Source organism: Trichosurus vulpecula, chromosome 7, assembly GCF_011100635.1.
Source record: "Trichosurus vulpecula isolate mTriVul1 chromosome 7, mTriVul1.pri, whole genome shotgun sequence".
Lineage (NCBI taxonomy): Eukaryota > Metazoa > Chordata > Mammalia > Diprotodontia > Phalangeridae > Trichosurus > Trichosurus vulpecula.
The window spans coordinates 3275430-3287838 of record NC_050579.1 but is presented as its reverse complement, the minus strand read 5'-3'; positions in this window follow the sequence as shown (position 1 = coordinate 3287838).

Below are 12409 nucleotides of genomic sequence, written 5' to 3'. Positions count from 1 at the left end.
CCTCACAGAATTTACACTCTAATGATGGGAAGACAACCCTTGGAGGGGAGCTAGAAAGGAAGGGGATGGTGAGGCCTGTGGTGTAAAGATGGACAGATGTGGTTTGGCCAAGGCACTGTGACAACTTCCCCAGTCAGCTAAGTGGACAAAAGGACCAAGTCCAAGGTGGCAATGGCGGGAGAGATGAAGATAATGGTGGATGTTCAGCTCAATTCAATAAAGTGCCTACTATGTGCCAGGCCCTGTTATAAGCACTAACAGTCTAGGCAGTTGTTGAAAATATGACATTATATGCAATGCTCCATGCCCACACCTGCTCTGGGGTTGGAGGGAAAGTAACATTTAATAACTTTTATTTAGGGCCAAGCTTGATGATTGTAGCTTTGTATCCTGAGGAGCTAGGTCCCTGGATGGAACTGGAAGATTTGGATTCGAGTCTCAGTTTTGCTACTTATTAACGATATGACCTCAGGTAACACTCTTATTTTAAGCCCCTCTGAGCTTAAGGTTCCTGATTTATAAAATTAGGGGGTTGGGGTGGGGAGGCTTTTGTGAACTGATGCAAGAGGTGAAGGAAGGTAGAATGGAAGCTTTCTGAGGGCAGGAAAAGTTGTATTGTTCTCCTGACCCAGAGGCTGGTTCTCTACCCTGTATGCATTCTTGCATCACCTACTGACTGCAATAATATAAAATTTAAAAACAGTGAAATAAACTGAATTATGAATAACTATAATGACCAATCGTGACTTGGAGGAGAGATGTGAGAGCACCTCCTTCCTCGTAATAGAGAGGTGAGGGATGAAAGGTGTAGAATGTTATATACATCGCCAGTTGTGGTCGCCAAATGACTGGCTCTGCAGAATTATTTTTCATTTTCAAGGGAAGGGCTCATTTGGGTGGTGGAGGGCACATGAGAGAATAATCATGAAATAAAAACAAAATGCAATAAAACTTAATAAATATTGTTCAAAAATGAAGGGGCTAGTCTAGCGATTCTAAGATCTCTTTCAGTTCAAACATTCTGATGAATTTTCAAGCTGGAGTCATTGAGGAAATATCTAACTCTGAGGGCTTGCTGGGAAAAAAATGTGTCAGAACAATCTTCTGGTATAATATTCTTGGCCTGTTCCTGGGTCAGCATAATCCAACCCTTTTATCCTGGGCTTTTCTCTTGTATTGTTAAGCTCCTGTGGTTATGGAAACTTATTTGGCCCCTACCCCCAACCCAATCCTATGCTCCTCTGGACACAAGAGACAACATGGATCTCAACTCAGACTCACTTCCTTTCCCTGCTGTGTCCTTCCCTGGGTTGAAGGTATCTTCTTTTTTCAAGGTCATTCGATGACAAGAGAATTCCTAGGATTGGCCCCTGAAAGACACTTGACCCTTCTCTAGCAGCCAGAAAGGGCATGAGCAAAGCACTGTCATTCCTGCTAAAAGCCCCGAGATCTCTTGGATGATCTGAGGCATAAGATAGAAAAAATTTCAGTTCTGCCATTTATAGGCTGTGTGACCTCAGGCAAGTCTCTTCTCTGCCAGCCAATCAACAAGGACTGGGGAGACAAATCTGTGTCCCAGGACCTGAATTCTGGTCCTAGCTCTGCTGGCAAATACCTGTGTGATCACTCAATGCAGTTCCTTCATCAAGGCTCAGTTTCCTCCCTCATAAAATTAGGGGACTGGATGGAATGATGTATAAGGTACTTTCCAGTTCTCATATCTAAGTTTAGATGGATGATGTGACATTTTCCCTATATGGGTCCTGTTCTAAAGTGCTGGAGGGAGTTAATTCACACAAGCTGTTAAAGAGGCTGCCCTGGGGAGTAAAGAGAACCAAAGCCTTGGGTCTGAGCAGAGGAGATGCTGCAAGGCTGGCCGTAAGGCACAAAGCCTGCTGTCTGGCCCAGGAGACCCCCTATTTCCCAACTTTTCTGGCTCTGAATGAAGTGCCCCACCCACCAGTTTTTGGAAATAGGAAATAATAGGATCACAATCTGGAAGGTCCTTTAGAGGTCATCTCCTTTCATTTTACACAGAAGGAAACTGAGTCCCAGAGAAGTCCAGGGACTGCCCAAGATCATGCAGGTAATAGGCATCCAAGGTAACATTCAAATGCTCATCCTTTGGCCCACTTAGCTGCTCTTTTCTTCATACCAATGATAGGGAAGTAGCCCTCTATCACTCACCCTCTTTCTTCTCTTGGGCAGACTTTGGGTGAAGATCGATTCCATCCCTGCAGTAGATACTGCGCTATATGTAACATTCACATACCTGGGCACCACCTCTTCTCCAAAATGTTTACTTTGGTCAGTCTCTTACCAGAGATGCCCAGGGCTCCAATGCCAACGTTGGTGGTAGGGCCCAGATTATGGGTGGTCCTATGTAAGTGCAAAGTGGAAGATAAGGTGGTTGTTTAGTTCAAATCAACAGACAGACCTATGGGTAAGAGCAAAAGCCCCAAGGTGCAAACAACTAAGAAACGTTGGGGCTAATAAGTAGGCTGATTTACCTAGAACAGAGGATGTGGGTAATTTGGGAAAAGTCAAGAACTTTGTTGGGGGATTGGTTGGGGCCAGATTATGAAGGGCCTTGAACGCTGTGCTAAGAAGTTTGGACTTTAGCAGGGTGGAGCCCTGAAAGGATTTCTGGATTAGGTTTATTCTCCTTGACCCCAGAGAAGAGAGCTAGGAGAACCGGGCAGAAATAGCAAAGAAGTAAATGTAAGCTTGATGAGATAGTGTAACTTAAGCACTGTTGGAGCTGTTCCACGGCGCAATGGTTTGCCTCAAGAAGCCTCAGTTTCCTCTTTCAAGCCCAAGGCTGGACTGTCATTTCCTCTTCGGGAATTGTGGAGGTGTTCCTTCTGATTTGGGATGGGTTGGACAAGTGGAGAATCGGTGATTGGAGTGTGGGGGGCAAGGAAGGGTAACTCGATGGAGGGTGGGGTTTCAGCGAAATTACTCTAGACTTAATGCCAGCACGGTGGGGCAGGGAACCTCTGCAGCCCTCTAGGTGTGAGTGTAGAAGGGCCCCAGCCAGGCAACAGGTGAGGGGATGGAAAGAAATCAGGAATCCTCCCCCTCGGCGCCTCTGGTTGTTGAATGAGCCCTGCTCCATTCCTTGGTCCCCCGATATCAAAGCTCTGAAAGCACGCCCTTTGATGGGGTCTCAGCCCTTCCGCCATGAGATCTTGATGCCCGTTTCACCCGCTGATGGAGGGTGAGTCAAATGCATGTCAGCCAAGCAGATGTATGTCCTTAATAACAATGTGGGACAGCCCAATCGGGAGCAGATGGCTGCTATTTTAATATATCATCCCGGGCTTCTCACTGGGCTAAACTGGGGCACCCACAATGTGCAAAGCGGCCTTTCTTAGGGGCCGTTTGAGAGCTGGAAAGGACCTGCTTCCTCATTTCACAGCCGCCCCAGAGTTAGTAACTCTCTCTAGGTTTCCCAATTAGTCAGTGTGAGAATGAGCTCCGAACGAACCTCTCTACTTCTCAGTTTAGGTTACTGTTTACAAGCCGGAGGTTTAGAGTCGCTTTTAACTCTTTCTAGCCAACTAACTGTAGGCAAAACACTTCACCCCTCTGGAAGCCTCAGTTTTGTCATTTGTAGAGAGGGAAAAATCATATCTGTTGGAATCCTGTTTATCCCCACCGCACCCCACTCCACCCCACCCGCATTCACTCTGTTGCCAAATCTTGTCTTTTTTTTTTAACCTTGGTAACACATCTCATGTACTTCCCATTCTTCCCTCTAACACTGGCACCACCCCGCACCTGTGCACTTCCTCATCACTCACACCTGGACTATGGCACCAGCTGCTGGTCGACCTGCCTGCCCCAAGTCTCTCCCCGTGCCAGCTGTCACAGTGATATTCCTAAAACACAAGCCTGGCCATGTCACCCCCTTACTCCATAAACTACAGGGGCTCCCTATTGCCTCTAGGATCAAATACAAAATTCTCTGTTAGCATATTCGAGCTCTTCATAACCTGGGCCCTCCTTACATCTTGCTCCCCACAAGTATCTTTGGTTCAGTGATGCCGGCCTCCTTGCTCTTCCTCCTTTTCTCACTGGCTGCCCCCTCCTGCTATTAAACCACCTACTATGTGCCAGGATACAAAATAATAAGTGGCTATTTATTAAAAGATTTGTTGACTGACTAACTTACCTCACAGGATTGTTATCAGGCTAAAAGGAAATTATGTCCTAAAATCTCTTCACAACCCTTCAAGAGTGCATAGAAACATCAGCTGTCACCACCACCATTGTTTTTTTCATTCTTCTCTTCTTTATGTTTGATGGAGTTCACACAAAGAGAAGTGGGGAAAGTTGTGTCCAGTCACGACTCTTTTCTGCCGTAATCTTTGGTGGCCTATTTCTAGGTGGATGGAATGACTGCTTTTTGTTGGTAATTGAATGAAAGAGCTTCACTGCCTGAGGCTAATCCTCTGTGACGCCAGAGATGGTCCTGTCAATGGGGGCTTTTCCATCCAGCACATCCTCAGCCCCTTCCACTCTGGTGAAAAGTAATTTCCAGGCATATGGATGAACCCTGCCTTTTGTTTTTTAGAACATAGTTGCTTGTACCTTGAGTGCCCAGTGAAAAATAATGCCCACAAGATGAAAGAGAGAATGCCTTTAGTTCTGTAGGGTTTTAGGATGTGCAAAGTACTTTCTTCATAACAACCTTGAGAAGAGGGAGTACAAAGGATTGTTAGTGCTTTTTTACAAGTGGGGAAACTGAGGCTAGAAGACATGAGGGAACTTGACCAAACTTGTTTAGGCAGTAAGCGCTGAGGCCAGGACTCAGACTCAGGTCTCTTGGCTCCAAGCCCAGGCTTCTGCTAGTAATGAATTTGGCCCACCCCCTGTGCCTCTGATTCCCACAGGTAGGTTCACAGCCCTCCCCCTGCCCCAGTTTGGAGGCTGACATTCGGACCTCAGCTTCAGTTGAAGGCCATTTTCAGTCCCACATAGCCAGCCCTGTATTTGTTGATTATATGTTCAAGGCCTCTCACACATGTGGTTGATTTTACTCAGCACGTGGAATGATCTCTGTGGATCAGCAAGACTCCTGAGAGGGAGGAAATAGGCAGTGATTGATGAAGGGGGCAGGAACCTTCTTCTCTGGGCTCCAACTCCACACAGAAAGACTCAACACTTGGGCACAAAAAGAACTGAGATTCTCCAAATTCCCAGCCTCCTAAGGTCATTCGAGACAGTCCCCTGGACTTCGTGACATCTCCCTCTGCCTTTGTGCATAGCCGAGAGTGATCCCCAGGCACCCCCGGATCCAGTAACCACTTCCAAATGTTACTTCCTCCGTTGGAGCCTGGCATTTGGCAATAGTTTTGGGGGGATCTGTGCAAATAACATGTTGAGAAAGAGTGAAGGAGGAGGAAAGGAAGAGAGGGGTGGAGAGAGAATGATTCAGGAAGGAGCTCTGGAGATAAAAACAGAGACAAAAATAGAGATGGACAGACAGGGAGATAGAAAAGAAGGGATCAAAAGAGAGGAAGTCAAAGTGGACAGTAGAAAGAGAGAGAAGGGGAGGATGAGACAAAGGGAAAGAGGGAGGGAGGCAGAGACACAGAGGAAGGAAAAGGAAAGGAAAGGAGGAGCTGATGGAAATGGCACTGCAAGGTGTGGCTTCCAATCACAACACAGCTCCCTTCCAACTATATGGTTTTGGGCAAGTGCAATCTCCTCTCTGGGTTTCATTTTCCCCATTTTTATATGAGAAGGTTGGACTAGATCAGTAGTCACAGGCCACCAAACTATATCTAAGATCTCTGACTTAGAAAGCCCCATATAAACATTAACTATATTCTACTGAATTCTTATTTATTTTGTTAAACATTTCCCAGTTATATTTTTTCAAGATTACCTTTTTTGCAGATATTAATAACAACACACATTTCTTTAGTGTTTTAAGGTTTACAAAGCACGTTCCTCTAAACCACTGTGTAAGGCAAGGGATGTCAGTTATTACACTCCCCCAAAGAAATGGAAACCATAATGAAAGGAGGGAAACAATTTTTAAGCACCTACTATGTGCCAGGAACTATGCTAAGTGCTTCTTACAAGCATCTCGTTTGATCCTCACAACAACCCTGGGCAGTAGGTGCTATTCCATTCCACTGTTGAGGAAACAGGCAGGCAGAAGTCCAGGGTCCCACAGCTAGTTAAGTTTGAGGTGGGATTTGAACTCATTTTAATTAGGTTCAACCTATGTTTGATACTTCTGGACTGGACGGCTGCTGAAGTCTCTTCCAGACTTAGAGCTATGATCCTAAGATCATAGAAAAGTCCATGCTTTCCACACAGTAATGGTTAAATAACCATGTATTCATTCATTCATTCATTCATTCATTCATTCATTCATTCAAACTCCTACCGGAACAAGATTGTGCTTTACAGAACTCCTGGCTATTTAATGCCAGGTACCACAATGTAGAAAAGTATCCTCTGGAGTCCTTCTCACAACCCCAAACCAATCTCATTAAAATTGCATTCAGTTTTGCTAGAATTGCTAGAATGGGGTATGATGGGAGCCTAAACAAAATAAGCTTTCTCCTGGGGACACACCTTCCTTCCTTGTGACAACACAGCCTGGGGATTGAGGATTTTTTTTTACATTCTGGAACACTGAGTGTGACTTTAACAACTGTGGCCCACAGAAAGGGTTTTGTTTCCCCAATCCAGAGTGTGAATAGATGTGTTTATTGCACAGACACCAAGTATTTCATGAATAGGGGCTCTTGAGAATCTTAGAATACATGAGGCCTACTTTGTATTCATCTTTCTTTCTAATGGGGGAGACAGCAAGAAAACAAACATGTACAAACAAGCTATAAACAGGTTAAATAGGAAATAATTAAAATGAGAAGGAATTAGAATTAAGAGAGATTGGGGTAGGTTTCCTTTAGAAGATGGGATTTTAGTTGGGACTTGAAGCCATGGAATTAGTAGGTACACGAGAAGGGGGAGCATTTCAGGTGTGGGGGACAGCCAGAGAAAATGCCTGGATCTCAGAGATGGAGGGTCTTGCTCATGGAACAGCTAGGATGCTGGTGCCACTGGATCAAAGAGTAAATGTTGGGGAGTAAAGTCTAAGAAAATTGGAAAAATAGGAGGGGGCGTGTTATAAAGGGATTTGAATGTCAAACAGAAGATTTTGTATTTTCTCCCGGGGGCCATAGAAAGCCACTGGAGTTTATTGAGTAATGGGGTGATGTGGTCAGACCTGTGCTTTAGGAAAACCATTTTAGTGTCTGAATGGAGGATAGATAGATTGGAATGGGAAGAGACTTGAGACAGGCAGACCCCCCACCCCAGCAGTCTAGATGTGAGGTGTTGAGGGTCTGTCCCAGGGTGGGAGCAGTATCAGAGGAGAGAAGGTGGCAGATGCTACAGGGGTGAACTTGACTAGAGATGCTGAAGTGGTGAAATTGACAAGAGATGCTACCAAGGGGGGGGGGTGAAGTTGAAGGTCCTTGGTAACAGCTTGGATGTAGTCAGGGAGAGTTAGTGAGGAGAATACAATGACTCCCAGGTTGTGAGCCTGGGGGACAGGGAGGATGGGAGTGCCTGCTACAGTAACAGGAGAGATGGCAGCGGGGAGAGTTTAGGTGGAAAGAAAATGAGTTTGGTCTTGTTGAGTTTGAGATGTCTAGTGGACATCCAGTTCGAGCTGAGGATCATATACTTAGAGCTGAAATGGACCCCAAGGATCATTGAGTCCAACTCCTTTGTTTACAGACAAAGAGACTGAGGCTCAGAGAGGCTTCCTATTGTCGAACAGCTGCTAGGCATCAGAAATATGATCTGAACCCAAGGCTTCCTGATCCAAGGTCAGGCACAAAATCCCCACAGCTTATGCTGTTAGAGAGATGCCAAAGGGACTGGAGAGGACAAATGATTTGCTAAGGCTAAAACAACTGGTGGAGGGGGTCAGCATTTGAATTCCTGCCTTCCTGCCTCTGAGAACAGGTCTCTAACCATCACACTATGCCAGGGCTGTCCAAAATGCGGCCCACAGTGTGATTTATTTGGCCTGCCTACAAGCATAGAAATTTACATAAATGCTTTAGTAAATGAAGCCGAGGTGCTGCAGAGCTCTCACTAAAATGGCAAATTGAAATATATTGTCTTTTGTTTCAGTAAAAACCTAAGGTTGGACAGCCCTGCCCTGTACCATCATCCTCCTCCCTCTCACATTTCTCAAACACTGTAAGGTTTATCATGCATTCTTCTGTAACAAGGCTGTTTATGATAATTCTGAAGGGGATGTGGTAGAAGTATGAATATGTGGTACAAGCTGGTACACGTTTAACAACCAGATTTCTGGAAACAGATGTATGCAGTAGACATTTTTAAGTTCTATCAGCATTCTTAACATTTTCTGTATCACCACTTTCTCGAATCTACATCACCACCATCAACAAAAATAAATCAGGCTATGATCTGGGGCACTTGTTGATTTCTGAGGTGTAAATGTTTATGCTGAAAATTTAGCAATTGGCTCTCAGAATGGTTCAGCCACCTCCAGCACATCACTAGGTGTTGTTTGTTTTCATTTGTTTCAGTCATATTTGACCTTTCATGACCCCATCTAGTGTTTTCTTGGCAAAGATATGGGAGTAGTTTGCCATTTCCTTCTCCATTTCATTCTACAGATAAGGAAACTGAGGCAAACAGGATCAAGTGACTTGCCCAGGGTCACATAGCTAGTATGTGTCTGAGACTGGATTTGAACTCAATAGTGGAGGAAATAGAGGCCCAAAGCAGTTAAGTAGATTGCAGAGGATCATAGATGTAGGGTTGGAAAGGACCTGGGGGGCATTTAGTCCCATCCCCTTATTTTACCAATGAGAAAACTGGGCCCCAGAGAGTTGGAGGGAAGTGTCACAATGGGATCATAGATTTAGAGCAGGAAGCATCCTGGAAGATCATCAGAACCTCAGCCCCATGGCCATCCCATGGAGTATTCCTGGGGATCATACTGTGTCACGGCCACTTCTGATAAGGACTAGAGGTTGGATGGCTTGCCTTGGATCTCACAGGCAGTTCATCTCATGACAAGAAACCTTGGCACAGAAAAATGAACCATTAGGTGGCTGTGGTTGCTACTAGGAGTGCCCGGGAGAATCCCCTTTCCATAGACTTTCCTTCACTCTGGCTTGGGTGCGGTAGGTGAGGAATTGACAGCTTGCCATGCTCATTTCCTCACACTACCTAGGGTGCTCTCATTCCTGGCTCCAAGCATCAGGCCGCTTGGACAAATCCACAATCCAACTGACACTTCCATAAAGCAGATCCTGAGAAGGGTGACAGCCAGGAAGCCTCCAGTGGGTTCTTCCCTTTGAGGGCCATCTTGTACTAAGGATGGAAAAACCGAGCATCAAGACTGTCCATTTTGGGGCTGAAAGGAAGCCAAAGCCTCCAGATTGACTGAAACGCGAGCCCCTTTTCATCTGCAAGAACCCTGCTATGCTGCAGGTTTACTGTGGCGGACGGGGGTGGATGTTGCCTTGCCAACCAATATTCTGAGTTATCCAAGCAGATTTAATGGCATTACAGCAAGGACAATTTTTTTGTTTTCCTTTTCAAAAATCATTAAAAGAAGAATTCAGACCCACCTAGGAAATGCACTTAATCAGTTTAGTTCCGGAAATGACTATGAAAACTTGTATTCCCCCCACCCCTTTGAATGTCCCAGACATCTCTGAATGTTGTCTGCATCAAGATGAATGATCGATGAAGTCACAGCTTGATGCAACAAACTGGGTTTTGTTGCTATTTTTGAAAAAAAATCATCTCCATGTTAGAGCATATGTTTAGGACAGCCCAGCATGACTGACAAGTATTTTGAATTTCAGTTGGAGAGGTCTCTGTGGATAAACATAAGAAAAGCAAACCCACAAATGGGGCTGTGGAAAATCAGTGAGAGAGGGGTGAGCTGGGCATAGCCCATCTGCCAGTCACCATGCAGGTGTCTGCCCCTTTTACAGAAGGCAAGGTTTGCCCCCAACAGAATCCCAGAGCTTCCAGGGGATGTCCAGTTCATTCCCATCTCCACAGCAATTCCCTTTGTAATATCACCAACAAGTGATCCCTCAGCCTCTATTTGAAGAAGGATCTCCCCCCTTTGGAGGCAGTCCATTCTCTTCAGGACAACTCTCATCATTTAGTAAGGTTTTCCTAACATTGACTTCTGCATAACTTCCACCCATTCATTGCTGCCGGTTCTGTCCCCGGGCGGCCAACTAGAACAAACTTGATGCCACCTACACATGACTGCTTTTTAGATCCTTGAACATGACTGTCATCTCCTTCCCAAATCTTCTTTTCTCCTAGCAAAATATGCCCAGTTTCTTTAACAGATTCTCAGATGATAGGAACTCCAGGCTCTTCACCACACTGGTCACTCTCCAGCTTATCAGCAATATTCTGCTGATAGTCTTGGAACTGACCCCAACAGTACAGATGTGTACTGACCAGGGTACAAGACTGTGGGATTCTCACATACTTATTCTTTTTTTAATTTATTTTTTATTATTTAATATTTTAGTTTTCAACATTGATTTCCACAAGATTTTGAGCTACACATTTTCTCCCCATTTCTACCCTTCCCCACCCCAAGATGTCATGTATTCTGATTGCCCCTTTCCCCAGTGTGCCCTGCCTTCTATCACCCCACTCCCCCAAATCCCTGTTCCCCTTACTTTCTTGTAAAGCAAGATAGATTTCTATACCCCATTGCCTGTATATCTTATTTCCCAGTTGCATGTAAAAACATTTTTTGAACGTTTGTTTTTAGAACTTTGAGTTCCAAATTCTCTCCCTTCCTCACTCCCCACCCATCCTCCTTGAGAAGGCAAGTAATTCAAGATCAGTTATACATGTATCATTATGCAAAGCACTTCCATAGTAGTCATGTTGTGAAAGACTAACTATATTTTCCTCCATCCTATCCTATCCCCCTTTATTCAGTTTTCTCCCTTGACCTTATTCCTTTTCAAAAGTGTTTGCTTTTGCCTACCTCCTACCCCAATCTAGCATCCTTTCTATCATCCCCTGTGCTCTTATCCCCTTCCCCCTACTTTCCTGTAGCGTAAGATACCCAATTGAGTGTGTATGTTATTCCCTCCTTAAGCCAAGTTGGGTGAGAGCAAGGTTCACTCATTCCCTTTCACCTGCTCCCTCTTCCCTTCTATTATAACAGCTTTTTCTTGCCACTTTTGTGCAAGATAATTTATCCCATTCTATCTCTCCCTTTCTCCTTCTCCCAATATATTCCTTTCTCACCCCTTAATTTTATCTTTTTAAGATATCATCCCTTCATATTCAACTCACCCTGTGCCATCTATCTATCTATCTATCTATCTATCTATGTATGTATGTTCCATTCAAGTACCTTAATACTGAGAAAGGTCTCATGAGTTACAAATATCATCTTTCCCTGGGAGAATCACATACTTATTCTTGGAATGATTCTCTCTCTGAATAACTTCATCAGCTTTCATGACATCGATTATCACTTCTGGGAATATCAGTCCCAGATTCCTATATCCAGTACTCATCTCTCTCTTAAGCTTCAGGCCCGTATCAGTAGCTGTTTCCTGGACATCTCAAGCAGGATGTTTCTGAAGTATCTGGAACTCAGCACCACCAATACAGAATTTGTTAAAGTCCCCCTGCTCCATCTGTCCACCCCCTCTTCTGATCTTCCACATTTCTGTTGAGAGTATCCCCATCCTTCCAAGTCCTCAAGGTTTGTAGGCTCAGAGTCATCCTTGATGCTTCCCCCTTGTAATAGTAATTAAGGTGGGACTTTTTCTGTTGACCTTTAATGATTCTGGCCTTTGTTTGAATGGGGAAGATAGAGTGGGATGTTTTTGTATTTCTCAGCACTGAGACAATTAGGAGCCATTGATTTGTATCTGATGTGTTATTGGGGGTGGGGAACTTTCCCTTGCCCGGTCTGGGTGAGGTCAGGGCCCTCTGGGCCCTGAACAGGATATATAAGTGCAAAGGTTAATGTTCTCGCTTGGAGCTCTGAGCCACAGCAGGAGTGGTGCGTGACTCTGGGCCAGCCGTTCTAATGAGCTCCCCGGCTATACACCCAGATGTTGAATTGTATTTGGTCTGTAATTCAGGATGCTGTTTTTCCCCCTGAACTAAGCAAATGATATTTGTATGCTGGATTAAAGTAAGATTGTTAACCCTGTAACGTTGCTTTCCTTAAGTAAAGCAGATTAAAAGGACCTGTATTGGCAGCTTTCTGGGTGCCGGTGGATCTTGCACCCCCACAGACTCTGTTAACGGGATTGTTGGTACACCCCTCCCTCACTGGACAGTACAATCAGTTGCCAAGTCTTGCTGCTTCCATATCACA